The sequence below is a fragment of the Rattus norvegicus genome, chromosome 7, assembly GCF_021556685.1.
Source record: "Rattus norvegicus strain SHRSP/BbbUtx chromosome 7, alternate assembly SHRSP_T2T, whole genome shotgun sequence".
Taxonomy (NCBI): domain Eukaryota; kingdom Metazoa; phylum Chordata; class Mammalia; order Rodentia; family Muridae; genus Rattus; species Rattus norvegicus.
This window is the reverse complement of record NC_141540.1, coordinates 46,577,690-46,590,156: the sequence shown is the minus strand read 5'-3', so window position 1 is coordinate 46,590,156 and position 12,467 is coordinate 46,577,690. Positions and strand designations below refer to the sequence as shown.

The window sequence follows — 12,467 nt, the reverse complement described above, 5'->3', positions numbered from 1 at the left end:
ATCCCTGTAGTTGAATTGGGGAGAGGCTAGAGAAAGCTGAGGAGGAGAATTACCCCATAGGAAGGCCAGTAGTTCCAACTATGGGCCCCGGGATCTCTCAGATAGTGGGCCACCAATCAGGCCACATACACTACCTGATATGAGGCCCCAGACACATGTAAAGTTGAGGACTGCCTTGTCTAACTTCAATTGGAGAAGAAACTTGAGGTACCAGTGAATGAGAATTTCTGGTGGGATGGTGGTGATGAGGGAGGGACGTCCTCTTGGAGACAGAGGAGAAGGAATGGGATGAGGAGTGGTCAGAACATACCCAGAGGGAGATTATGACTGCATTGTAAAAAAGATTAGGTAATAATCATAATATACATGATCATTAAATGAAAACAAAACAAACTGGGAACTAGAAATTAGGTAAATAATAGCAATAGCATAAGAAATAAAGGGAGCATCCCACCAAATTCTTTATAAGCACACATTGGTTTCTTTTTTTAAACTTTTGCTTTCATCATTTTTTTTCTGATTCTGAGAATGGTATTTATTTTCTAAAGACAAAAGACAACACATTGAAATGTTTAAGTATTTGGAAAATCACTAACACTCAAGAATGTATTTATACTACTCATGATATAAACCAGTGATTACTAATTATGTTGCCTAACTTGGAGTTTATACGCACGTGATTTGGCTTTAGCATTTCAAATTTTTATAAATAACTTTTTTATTTTAAATAATGCATCAAAATTTCTTTCCCAAACAAAATTAATTTAAAAGTAACAGTATAGTTAAAATAAATCAGTATATTTCAAAAAGCATATTATACAATATTTTCTAGCTTATTAACTTAATTTTGACAATACTGTAATAAGGGCCTTTAATTGCAGCTTAGGTCTGGCAGCATAATGCAAATAAGTAATTCCAGCACTTGAAGACTGATAGTCTAAAAGGACACAAAGATAGTACTAACCTGTGCTACTTAGTTAGAGTTTGTCTTAGAAACCAAACCAACACAATTCTGAAATCATGATGTTTGAACTCAAAAGCAAATTACAGATCTTAGGATGATTTTTTTTTCCTTTTACCATCTGACGACTAAGAACAGGCATTTATTATATATTCAAATCAACAATGACATAAGTTTCTTTAGCACATGCAATCTTCCAGGCAGCCCTTTAGTCCTACTGAACTGTCTGTCCACATTTAGGAAAGTATTATATTTGCCTACAGTGTTTTTATTTCCTTAATAACTTTTGACATTTCATTACTTCTGCATCTCAAAAATAAATTTATAGAAAATTACCTTGTTTAGGTGAATATTACCTTATTAATTTTTATTTTCACAGGTTATAGCACACTCTGTAGTATAAGGTACAAACAATTATATTATGCAAAATTATAGCATACTTGAAACATGGATATGTAATTATGCATCTCTAGAAAAGACCAGATATTTTCTGGGAAATTTGATGTAGCAAACACACAACTATTATCTCAGAGGTACTTTGAATCAGATGCCAGTAAGCATGAAAGCAACTGCTTTTCAACTAAACAAGCATATGGTCATTTCTATCAATGTAACAAACTTGATCAGATACTTAACTAATACATAATCCTAAAGAATAATTACTATGATTAAAATCTACTCTTGGATTAAAGAAGGAAGTAAGACCAACTTATTTCTCCTGGCATACATGGCTGTTGTCAGAATGAACAATGATATGCTAATTGACTTGTGTCCTTCTGAAAAAGTATATATTACATATGTAATTTATCTATAGCAGTATTTGATGTCTCCTTCTTACATTACTAAATTTTAGCCATTTAAGTATAGTCGATAAAATAACAGAGTAGAAATTTGTCTTAGGTAGAGTTCTTTTGCTTAAAGAGTCTCCATGACCATGGCAACTCTTATAAGGGAAAACATTTAAAAGGAACTGGCTTACAGGTTCAGAGGTTTAGTCTGTTATTGTCATGGCAGGAAGCATGGCAGCACTCTAGATCTGTAGGCAGCAAGAAGAGAGCGAGCCACTTGGCCTGACTTGAGTTTCTGAAACCTCAAAGCACTCCCTCCAGTAACAGACTCCCTCCCACAAGGCAACATGTACTCTAACATGCCCACACCTCCTAAGAGGGCCACTTCCTATGAGTTTATCAGGCTATTTTCATTCAAACCACCACAGTATTTTTTTCAACTGAAATGATATGTAAGATATGAGTGGAGAATCAATGTGAAACAAAGAAAGGCAGAGTGAGTGGATTTTGAATCTGTCACCTAGCAGACAGATTTTATCAGAATCAGCACTGTGGCTATGTGCCTTTGCAACCTAAAGTCCACGTGTTTGGTTTTTAAAGTAGAGATTGTCCAACAGAATATTAGCTATCTAAAGTCCAAGGTATGTGAAATACTGAATGTTGGAGAAGGGATATCATGCTTTCATGAGAAGAATGAGGTTATAATTGTGTAAAGCAGGCTTTACACATAGTTTTTTCTGTAAAGGTCATGCAGCAGAGACTGACAACATTTCAGGTCATTCAGGCTCTGTTAGTAATATTTCAATCTGTTATTGAAAGATTAAAAACAAGACGGTTCAGAAAGAGTCACAGCTGCCTCCCTCACTAATGGCTACCTCTCCCAAACAAATCCCCTGTATTTATTAACATCGAAACTGTGAAATTTTGTAGCATCTGGTGTTTTCTCCAATATTAATTAATTTCTTTGCTATTCATTACTATTTTCCCGTAAAGAATACCTTATCCATTTCCCCTTTCATGTAAAAATCTATCAGATAAGTTGTAATTTGTTATTTCTCTTTACTGAGTTGGAGTTTGTATCACTGAAATGAAATACTGCAATGGAAAAGGAAGTTGTGGAGGAAAGGGTTTAATTCAGATTACACTTCCATATCACTGTTCATCACCAGAAGTCAGGACAGGAAGTCTAACAGGGAAGAAACCTGGACGCAGAAGCTGATGCAGAGGCCATGGAGGGGTGCTGCTTTCCAGATTGAGCCCCATGATTTGCCCAGCCTGCTTTTGATAGAACCAAGGATCACCAGCCTAGAGATGATCCTACCCACAATGGTATGGATCTTGCCTCATAAATAAGTAAGAAAATGCTTTACAGGCTTCTCTACAACCTGCAATTACAAAGGGCTCTTCTAAATTGATGTTACCTCCTCTCAGATAACTTTGTGTGTCAACTAGACATAAAATGTGATCACATTCCCAAAATTCTTCTACCCATAGTTTCCTGTGAGCTCCCCCTTCTCCTGTTTCTGTCATGAGGCTATATTTACTCTAATATTCTCCCTTGTCTTGCTCCCCAATGCCCTATTCTGCCATAAATCCCATTTCGCTTTTTTAGTTTCTGTAGTTACTAAAGGCTATGCATTCCCATATGAGGATTTGGAGTTAGGAGCCTTCAAGTGATAACATTCAACTTTGCCTTTCTGGATCTGGATTACATTACTCAATATAATCTTTGCAAGTTTTGATCTATAACACAGAAATCCAGAATATATATATATATATATATATATTTTTTCCAAACTGATCTCACAGTGCTCCCTCCAAAACAAACATCACATAACAAACCCCAATACTATACATGAAGACTTTTCTTTTGAGTTGTTGACCAGGGCTGTCTAACTCCCAAAATATATAGTCTATTGCTTTTCTCTTGGTAACACTCCAGAGGTCAAAGATAAGTCCAGAAACAGGGTTCAGCAGCCCCTAAGTTAGAACTGACCTGAATGGCCCATCCCTTAGGATTAGATATCACTGTAGCAGAACACACCATGCACATAGTAAGGATGAACAACATTGACCACTGTGACACAGTAGCCCTGCCCCTGCAATGGTAACACATATATTTTGACAGTAATTTGACATAAGATTCATGATAAAAGGGGATATTATTCCTAGTATTAGAAACCTAATTAATGAATCAGTAATAACAAAATCATGGTTATTAAAAGAGAATCAGCAACAAGTAATTTATTACAATAGCACAATTTCTAACAATAATCTATGAACATTTCCTTTTATATTGAAAAATACGTACAGTATTCAAATCTCAGAGAACGTATTTGCAACAGGCTGAGACTGCTACAGAAAACTACAAGCAATCAATACATAGAGCTGTGAAGTCAGTTTGTATGATCATATTTACAAAAGTTTCCCATACTTAAGACTTAGGGGACATTGTGGAAGAGAGGGCAAAAGATGGTAAAAATCAGAGGATTAAGAACTTTGATTGGTGACTGTCACCTAGTTAAGTGAGAGGTAACATCCAAACATCAACATTATGACTATCCACATGTGAGCTGAACAGGAAGCACAGCAATTAAGATGCTATTCTAAATGGGGAAAAGCACTTGAGTTACAACCCTACAGACAGTATTATAAGTAACTGAATAAAACTAGGAGCAGAAGATGTGGTCATGCCCAAAAAAGAGCACACCAATTTGTTGTCCAAGAATAGTCAGCCCTAAAATCATACAGTACAAAAAACATTATATATAGTTAGTAGGCTACATTTGAATGTGTGTGTGTGTGTGTGTGTGTGTGTGTGTGTGTGTGTGTGTATACGTGTGGGTGTATGTGCAATTGATAAAAATGAGTCCATGAATTTGTAATAGAGCATAGAGACATTTGTGAGAGGGTTTGGGAATTGTGTACAGAAAACAGAAGGGATAATGTAATTAGTTTCGAAAATGAAGAAAAAGGGTAGATGATTATTTATATACATATTTTCTATTCAGAAGTTAATTTCTAAAAGTCATTAGTACTAGAAAGTTATAGTTTTCTAGTTAATTTCTTCTAAAAAAACAAAGCCTAAGACCTAATTTGGGGACAAATGGAAGTGCTTAAATAACTTTAAAAGATTAAACCTAGGAATGTTTCTATTTCCTCCCATCTTGATAAATTATGAATCTGACTTAAGGGATAGTATAGTTTAATGTATTATATACTTCTATAATAATGAGTGTATAGAAGTCTTTATTGATCCAAGCAGAGCAAAGCTGAAGTTCGTCATATGTTAATTTCTTGAATTTCAGGATTCAGCCTCAAAATAATAACTAGTATATCTAATTTTATCGGGAATAAAAGGTTTACTTTATTTTATGTTGATTATGTCAGGTACAGAGAATAGATTTTAAAGGCTTCCTATACAACTCAGCTGTCTTAATGATGTGACTCAGTGCATTCATAATGAAGATATGCTGATTTTACATGGCTGATTTTGAATTTATCCATTTTCTCTGAAAGGAACACGTCAATGCTACTCAATGGACAGAATTTTTTTTTCATTGTACTGAAGTGACTCTCTACGTTATATTTGCAGTTCTAATTTCAGTAAAGTGTCTGAGCAATTCACTCTCTAAAAATAGAAGGAGAAGTTTAAAATAGAAACCGTTTCTCAAAGAATATCACATGTATTTTTCTAGCACGCAGTACTTTGACAATTTGGTTGTATTTTCAATTAGCATGTTTATATATTATAAACAGCAATCTTGCCACTAAAGCATAAATGTTTCCTAGTCTTTATCTTTATAATTCTTAAAAATAGATTCTAAAGTTGTTGTTTGAAAATATAATGCTATACTGAACTCAGTTTTCAAATAAAAATAATGGTAAAAACAAGACATGGACAATATGCTAAACATTGGTATGAATAACACATCATGTTTTCTAGCTAGGTTTTGAGATAAAATGTATTCCCAAAAAATGTTTCTTTCATAATTTCCAATATTCTAACATTTTACAAATTTTGAGTGCAGGAAAGACATGACATTTTTCTAAGAGGAATTTTTAGACAATAGTTGAATATTCCAAGTTTCTATTAAACATTTTTTTCATTTACAGATTTATCAGGCATCGTCTTGCACCAATATAATGCAGAGTATTGTTGAGGAATAATTTGTAATTTTACTAATAAATGCAAATCTGTCTTAATTGTTTAATATAACTAACATGGTGACTTTGGTCAAATCTAAACCTAATAAACTATATAATCAAACTAATAAACAGTTAGCACGTATTTATATACTCTTAAAGTTCTCCATTTTTATTATCATTTGTGTGTTTGTGTACACTTCTGTCTGTGTTAATGTATGGCATAGTTAAGAAATTACTCATGAAGACCCAAAAAGGATAGCAGATCTCTTGGTGGAAATCTGAGCAACTTGTGGGAAATTCTGAGATCTCTTAATATCTGAAATATCTCCCCATCCCCAAATCATTCATATTTAAACTGGGTTATAATATACACTGAGCATTACTGTGTTAGTTTAATCCATGTCAATTGGATTGTGTTGTGTTCTTCCACCTGGAATTGCTGACTTCCTTACTTGCTTTTTAGGATGAAAAGAGAAAATATTTATACAAAACATATTTAGTCTTACTTATCTCCATTATAATCTATTAAGCAGGAAACACTTTACTATAATTAAATAAGAGAACATAAATATCTCTCAAGGATTATGTCACATTTTCAAGACTAAGCTGCAAATACACAGCAGTCAGAATTTGAATCGTATTAAAGTCTTTCCTCAAAAGATGACTTTCTTCTGAAAGGAGATGAACTCTCCCGCACTACTAAAAGTGGAAATTACCTTTTGTGTCCCATGGAAACACTTATTTTAATCGTGTTTTATTTGATAGCAATCTTCTGGAAGACTATTAGCAGTTCCCTGTCATCTTTTTAAAAGAGGTCACCAGGGGGATTTACTCTTATCATGGTGACTCACCACCACCATCCTGAGCATCCATTATCACACCCTAAGGTGATGTTGCTTCTGTCATGCTGTCAGCTGTCACATCCATAATCACTCTGCTTTTCTCTGACAGTCTTCTGCTCTGATTTTGCTCTGTGGCTATAGGTCGGGAAAGCAGATAGCCAAGACTTTTAAAGATTATGCGTAAAGGTCTCCAGTCTTTAAGCTCTTACATGTGGTATCTCTACCGGACCAGCAGTGTTGAAACTCAGTACAAATGTGAATCCCTACTCAGGTTCCATTCTCTGAGATTACTGGTCTAAAAGGAAGCTTTGATCATTTGTGGTACTAAAATTTTCTTGAAGTGTTCTATTTTTATCCTTTGAAGAAATTCAAAAGCATTGTATTAGCATTAGAAGAGTTCCTAAATGCCTTTAAATCTGAAATGTAATCTCACCATTAAAAGAGTTTAATATCTGCATTGGTAATGTCTCCCTAGAGTAACAGCCAATAGACAAAATACATATGTCATAATGAGGTTTAAACACTAGACTCTGTGTAGCTCCCCAATCACTCTCTTCACACTGGTGCAGCTAAGAGGCGGGGTAGTTTTCTGTCCTGAACATGGATGATTCATCATTCCCATTCTTCCAATGAAGGAATAAAGGATTCTTGAAGAGCCATGGCTCATCAATTTATACTGCAAGGACCAATATTTTGGTTCCAAATTTCAGAAACAAAAGTCATAGGAACAGTGACAGCAGCAGCAGAGTTCAGAAACTTACCAACATGATGTGACAGCAATAGGGCAAAGCAAAGCTGTGCTTCTAGTCCTCATTTTGTCCAGTACGCATTGGATGGTGTTGTACATAATCAGGGTTGATCTTCCCATTACAAAGAACCTGATAAAGTCCCTCACAGTTTGAACCAGCACCTTATGTTTTACTTGATTCTAGACCCAGTCAACGTGATAGTCAAGATGTGTGTATGTGTGTGTGTGTGTGTGTGTATATATATAATATATATATAATATCAATATGTATATCAACTATCTAGTTCTTATCTATGTTTCTATCATTGGTTTAGCTACTATATCTATAGCTATATCTATCTATCTATCTATCTATCTATCTATATATATATATATATATCACAAAAACATACCGGTTTATTTTAAATTTGGTACTTTGGTACACAGGTCTACATACAATCAAAAGTCTTACTTTATGTAACTGAACATATTCACAATTTCTTCAGTACAGTTTTCTCAATTTTATTACATTTTACTCCAGGAAAATTTGGAAGTTAAGAAAGCCACCAAAGTGAAATATTGAATGCAGCAATGCATATGCATATTACATACAAAATATTAAAAATTCCATAAAAATACATTTTTGTACCTTCACTCATCTCTATCTACTTATTTCTCCATTTTTCTCTATTTCCTTATCTCTCACCTTTTTGCAATTTTTAATAATTGCTATATATTTGATGTTTATGTAGTATAATAAACCAAAATTTAAAAATATTGTATTATGATTCATCACTCAAGATGAAAAAAAATCATTAAGTGAGTAGACATTATATTCAATCTGAACGTTTTCTACTGAAGCAGGAATAGGTCAATGAAAGAAGCATAAATGATTTTCATCAAGAAAAGCTTATCTAAGTAAGGAAAGAAGAGATGAGATGAACGAGAAGTAACTGAAGAGCCCTTGGGAGATTCCAAGTAACAGTGTGAGTCTGAGGAAGAGGACTAGGCTACAATCCAGCTCAGATAATGAGCAGGGAGAAGGTTTGCAGAGGAAGATGAATATCCTGTTAAAAAATGTTTATATTCCTCCTCCACACAATAAGATTGAAAATGTGGATGAGTCATCCTCTCAAATATATACATCCAAATTATGACAGATTTATCAGTCAACAGATATTATTTATAGATTTTTGATAATGTATGTTAATGATAACATCTGATGAAAATGAACCATAGAATTAAAAGTCACTGTAATAAAACAATACTAGTGATCTTTATCTACATGTCTCTGTCAGAGTGTGCCTATATGTATTTGCATGTGCATTTTGTGATCAAAGAACAATAATTGTTCCTAGGTCTGCCTTTGCTCTTCCAGACAGGCTTTTTTATTGGTCTAAATCTTAGAAAGGAGGGTACCTAAACAATAGCCAGGGGTCTACCTCACTTTACCTCTTCAGTGTTTTAGACTACAGGTGATAGAATATCCTATTAGCTTTTGAAGTGTATGTTCTGGGATACAACAACATGCTGTTGAGCTAGTCAAACAATTTACCTCACGAGATATATCTCCCAATAAAGTCTTAGGGATAATATGATATTATACATAAGCGACCACAAAGACTCTAGCAGAGAACTTCTACTGCCAATGAGCAACTTCAGCAAAGTGACTGGATAAAAAATTAACTAAAACAAATCTGAGCTTTCCTTTATATAAATGGTAAATGGACTAAAACAAAAAATTAGGGTAACAACCCCCTTCACAATAGGCAAAAATAATATAAAATATCTTGGTATAACTGTAACCAAATAAGTAAAAGATATGTATGTCAAGACCTTCAAGTCTCTGAAGAAAAATACGGAAGAAAAGCTCCTATGGAATGACTTCCTATGCTCATGGTTTGGTAGGATTAATATAGTAAAAATGGCCATTCTATCAAAGCAATCTACAGATTCAATGCAATTCCTTTTAAAATTCCATCACAATTCTTCACAGGAATGGAAAGAGCAATTCACAATTTAATATGGAAAAAACCACAGGATAGGAAAAAACAATTCTCAACAATAAAATAACTTCTAGGGGGAATCGTCATACCTGAACTCAAGCTATACTATAGAGCCATAGTGATGAAAACTACATGGTATTGATACAGAAAGAGAGACAGGTCAATCAAAGGATTAGAATTTGAAGACCCAGAAATAAAACCACACACTTATGGACACTTGATCTTTGACAAAGTAGCCAAAAACATACAATGGAAAAAAAGAAAGAATCTTCAATAAATGGTGTTGGTCTAACTGGCTGTCTGTATGTAGAAAAATGAAAATAAACAACCATTCACGAAGCTCAAGTCCAAGTGGATCAAGGATCTCACAATAAAACCAGATACACTGAACCTCATAGAAGAGAAAGTGGGAAACACACTGGCACAGCAGTACATTTCCTGAACAGTATACCTGAACAAGTGCAGGTGGGTCAAGAACCGCCACAGAAAACCAGATATAATGAAAATAATAGAAGAGAAAGTGGGGAAGAGCACCTAGCATATTGGCACAGGGGAAATTTTCCTGAACGGAACAACAATGGCTTATGCTCTAAGATCAAGAATCAACAAATGGGATCTCATAAAATTGCAAAGGTTCTGTAAGGTAAAGGACACTAATTAATAGCACAAAATGGCAACCGATAGATTGGGAAAAGATCTTTAGCAACCCTACATCTGACAGTGGGTTAATATCCAATATATACAAAGAACTGAAGAAGGTAGAATCCCGAGAACCAAATACTAAAATATGGGGTACAGACCTAAACAAAAATTCTCAATTGAGCAATATCAAATGGCCTCGTGGTACCTAAAGAAATGTTCAACATCCTTAGTCATCTGGCAAATGCAAATCAAAACAACCCTGAGATTCCACCTCACACCAGTCAAAATGGCTAAGATCAAAAACTCAGGTGACAGGAGATGCTGGCCAAGATGTGGAGAAAGAAGCACACTCCTCCATTGTTTGTGGGATTGCGGACTGGTACAACCACTCTGGAAATCAGTCTGGAGGTTCCTCAGAAAATTGGACATTGCACTACCTGAGGACCCAGCTATATCTCTCCTGAGCATATACCCAAAAGATGCTCCAACATACAACAAAGACACATGCTCCACTATGTTCATAGCAGCCTTATTTATAATAGCAAGTAGCTGGAAAGAGCCCAGGTGTCCTTTAACAGAGGAATGGATATAGAAAATGTGGTACATTTACTCAATGGAGTACCACTCAGCTATTAAAATCAATGACTTTATGATATTATTAGGCAAATAAATGAAACTAGAAAATATCCTGAGTGGAGTAACCCAGTCACAAAAGAAAACACTTGGTATGCACTACTGATAAGTGGATAATAGCCCAAACCTCTGAATAACCAAGATACAATTCACAGACAATATGAAGCTCAAGAAGAAAGAAGATGAAAATATGAATGCTTCAGTCCTTCTCAAAAGGGGGAAAATACTCATGGCAGGAGATACAGGAACAAAGAGTGGAGCAGAGACTGAAGCAAAGGCCATCCAGAGACTGCCCCACATGGGAATCCATTCATATGCAGCCACCAATCCCAGTCACTTTTGCTGATGACAAGAAATGCTTACTGACAGATGCCTAATATCGATGTCTTCTCAGAGGCTTTGCCTGGACATTACTGATACAGATGAGGATGTTTGCAGCTAACCATCAGACTGAGGATGGAGACACCAATGGAGGAATTATTGAAAAATCTGAAGGGTTTTGCAATCCCATAGGAAGAATAACAATATCAACCAATCAGACCCGCAGTGCTCTCAGGGACTAAACCAGGAACCAAAGAGTACACATGGAGTGACCCACGGCACTATCCACTTATGTACCAAATGATGGCATTTTCTGGCATTAATAGGAGGAGAAGCCCTTGGTCCTGTAAAGGCTCATTTTCCCAGTGTAGGGGAATGCCAGGGTGTTGTGAAAGATGTGGGTGGGTGCTAGGGGGAGCATTCTTATAGAAGCAGGGGGAGAATGGATAAGAGAAGGGGATACTGGGAAAAGGTATAACATTTCAAATGTATATACATAAAATATACAATAAAAATATAAGCCATATCTTTTCACCAAAAAAAGAAAGAAAGAAAAGAAAATATCATCCTGAATGAGGTAGCTCAGACCCCAAACAACATGCATTGTATATACTCACTTATTAATGAATATTAGCCACAAAGTACAAAATAGCCATGATACAACCCATAGATCTTAAGATGTTTCACATTCAGAAAGGCTCAAGTAGGATACTTTAATCCCACTTAGAAAAGAGATGAAAGTAATCACAGGAGGCAGAGGAAGAAAGTTTTCAGGGTGGGAGAGTGGACGGGGAGAAGGAAAGGAGAAAGGTAGTAGGTATGGGGTGGCAGCAGAGAAGCACATAGGCAGCAGAATAAATGTGTATATGTGGCCTTCGGTGAGATGTGAGGGGACCCTCTAGAAATTGTCAAAGTCCTGGGAAGTGAGAGACTCTCAGGACTCAATGGGTGTGACCTCAACTGAAATACCCAACAATGGGGAGAGGGAACTCAAGAGTCCACCTCCAGTAGATAGACAGGGCCTCAAGTGGAGGGACAGGGTTATCAACCCAAATTCTACCCCAGAACTTTTGCTGTCTAAAAGATAAAAAACAAACAAACAAACAAAATACTTGCTGGGAGAAGTGACTGAAGGAAAGAGGGTTCAGTGACTGGCCCAACTTGGGGATCCATCTCATAAGGAGACATCATGGCCTGACTCTATTACTGATGCTATGATGTGCTTACAGACAAGAGCCTAGCATGTCTGTCCTCTGAGAGGACCAACCTACAGATGACTGAGACAGAAGAAACTTACACCCATCTGGGACCCCTATGGTTGAATTAGGGGAAGGATTTAAGAAGCTGACAGGGAGAGTGTCCCTGTAGGAAGCCCAGTAGTCTCAACTAACCCACATC

General features: G+C 35.8%; 1 protein-coding gene across 5 annotated transcripts in view; it reads right to left on the bottom strand.

Annotated features, from left to right (window-relative positions):
* Mgat4c (MGAT4 family, member C) overlaps nt 1-12,467 on the bottom strand; it is a 760,784-nt gene that overhangs the window by 612,563 nt on the left and 135,754 nt on the right.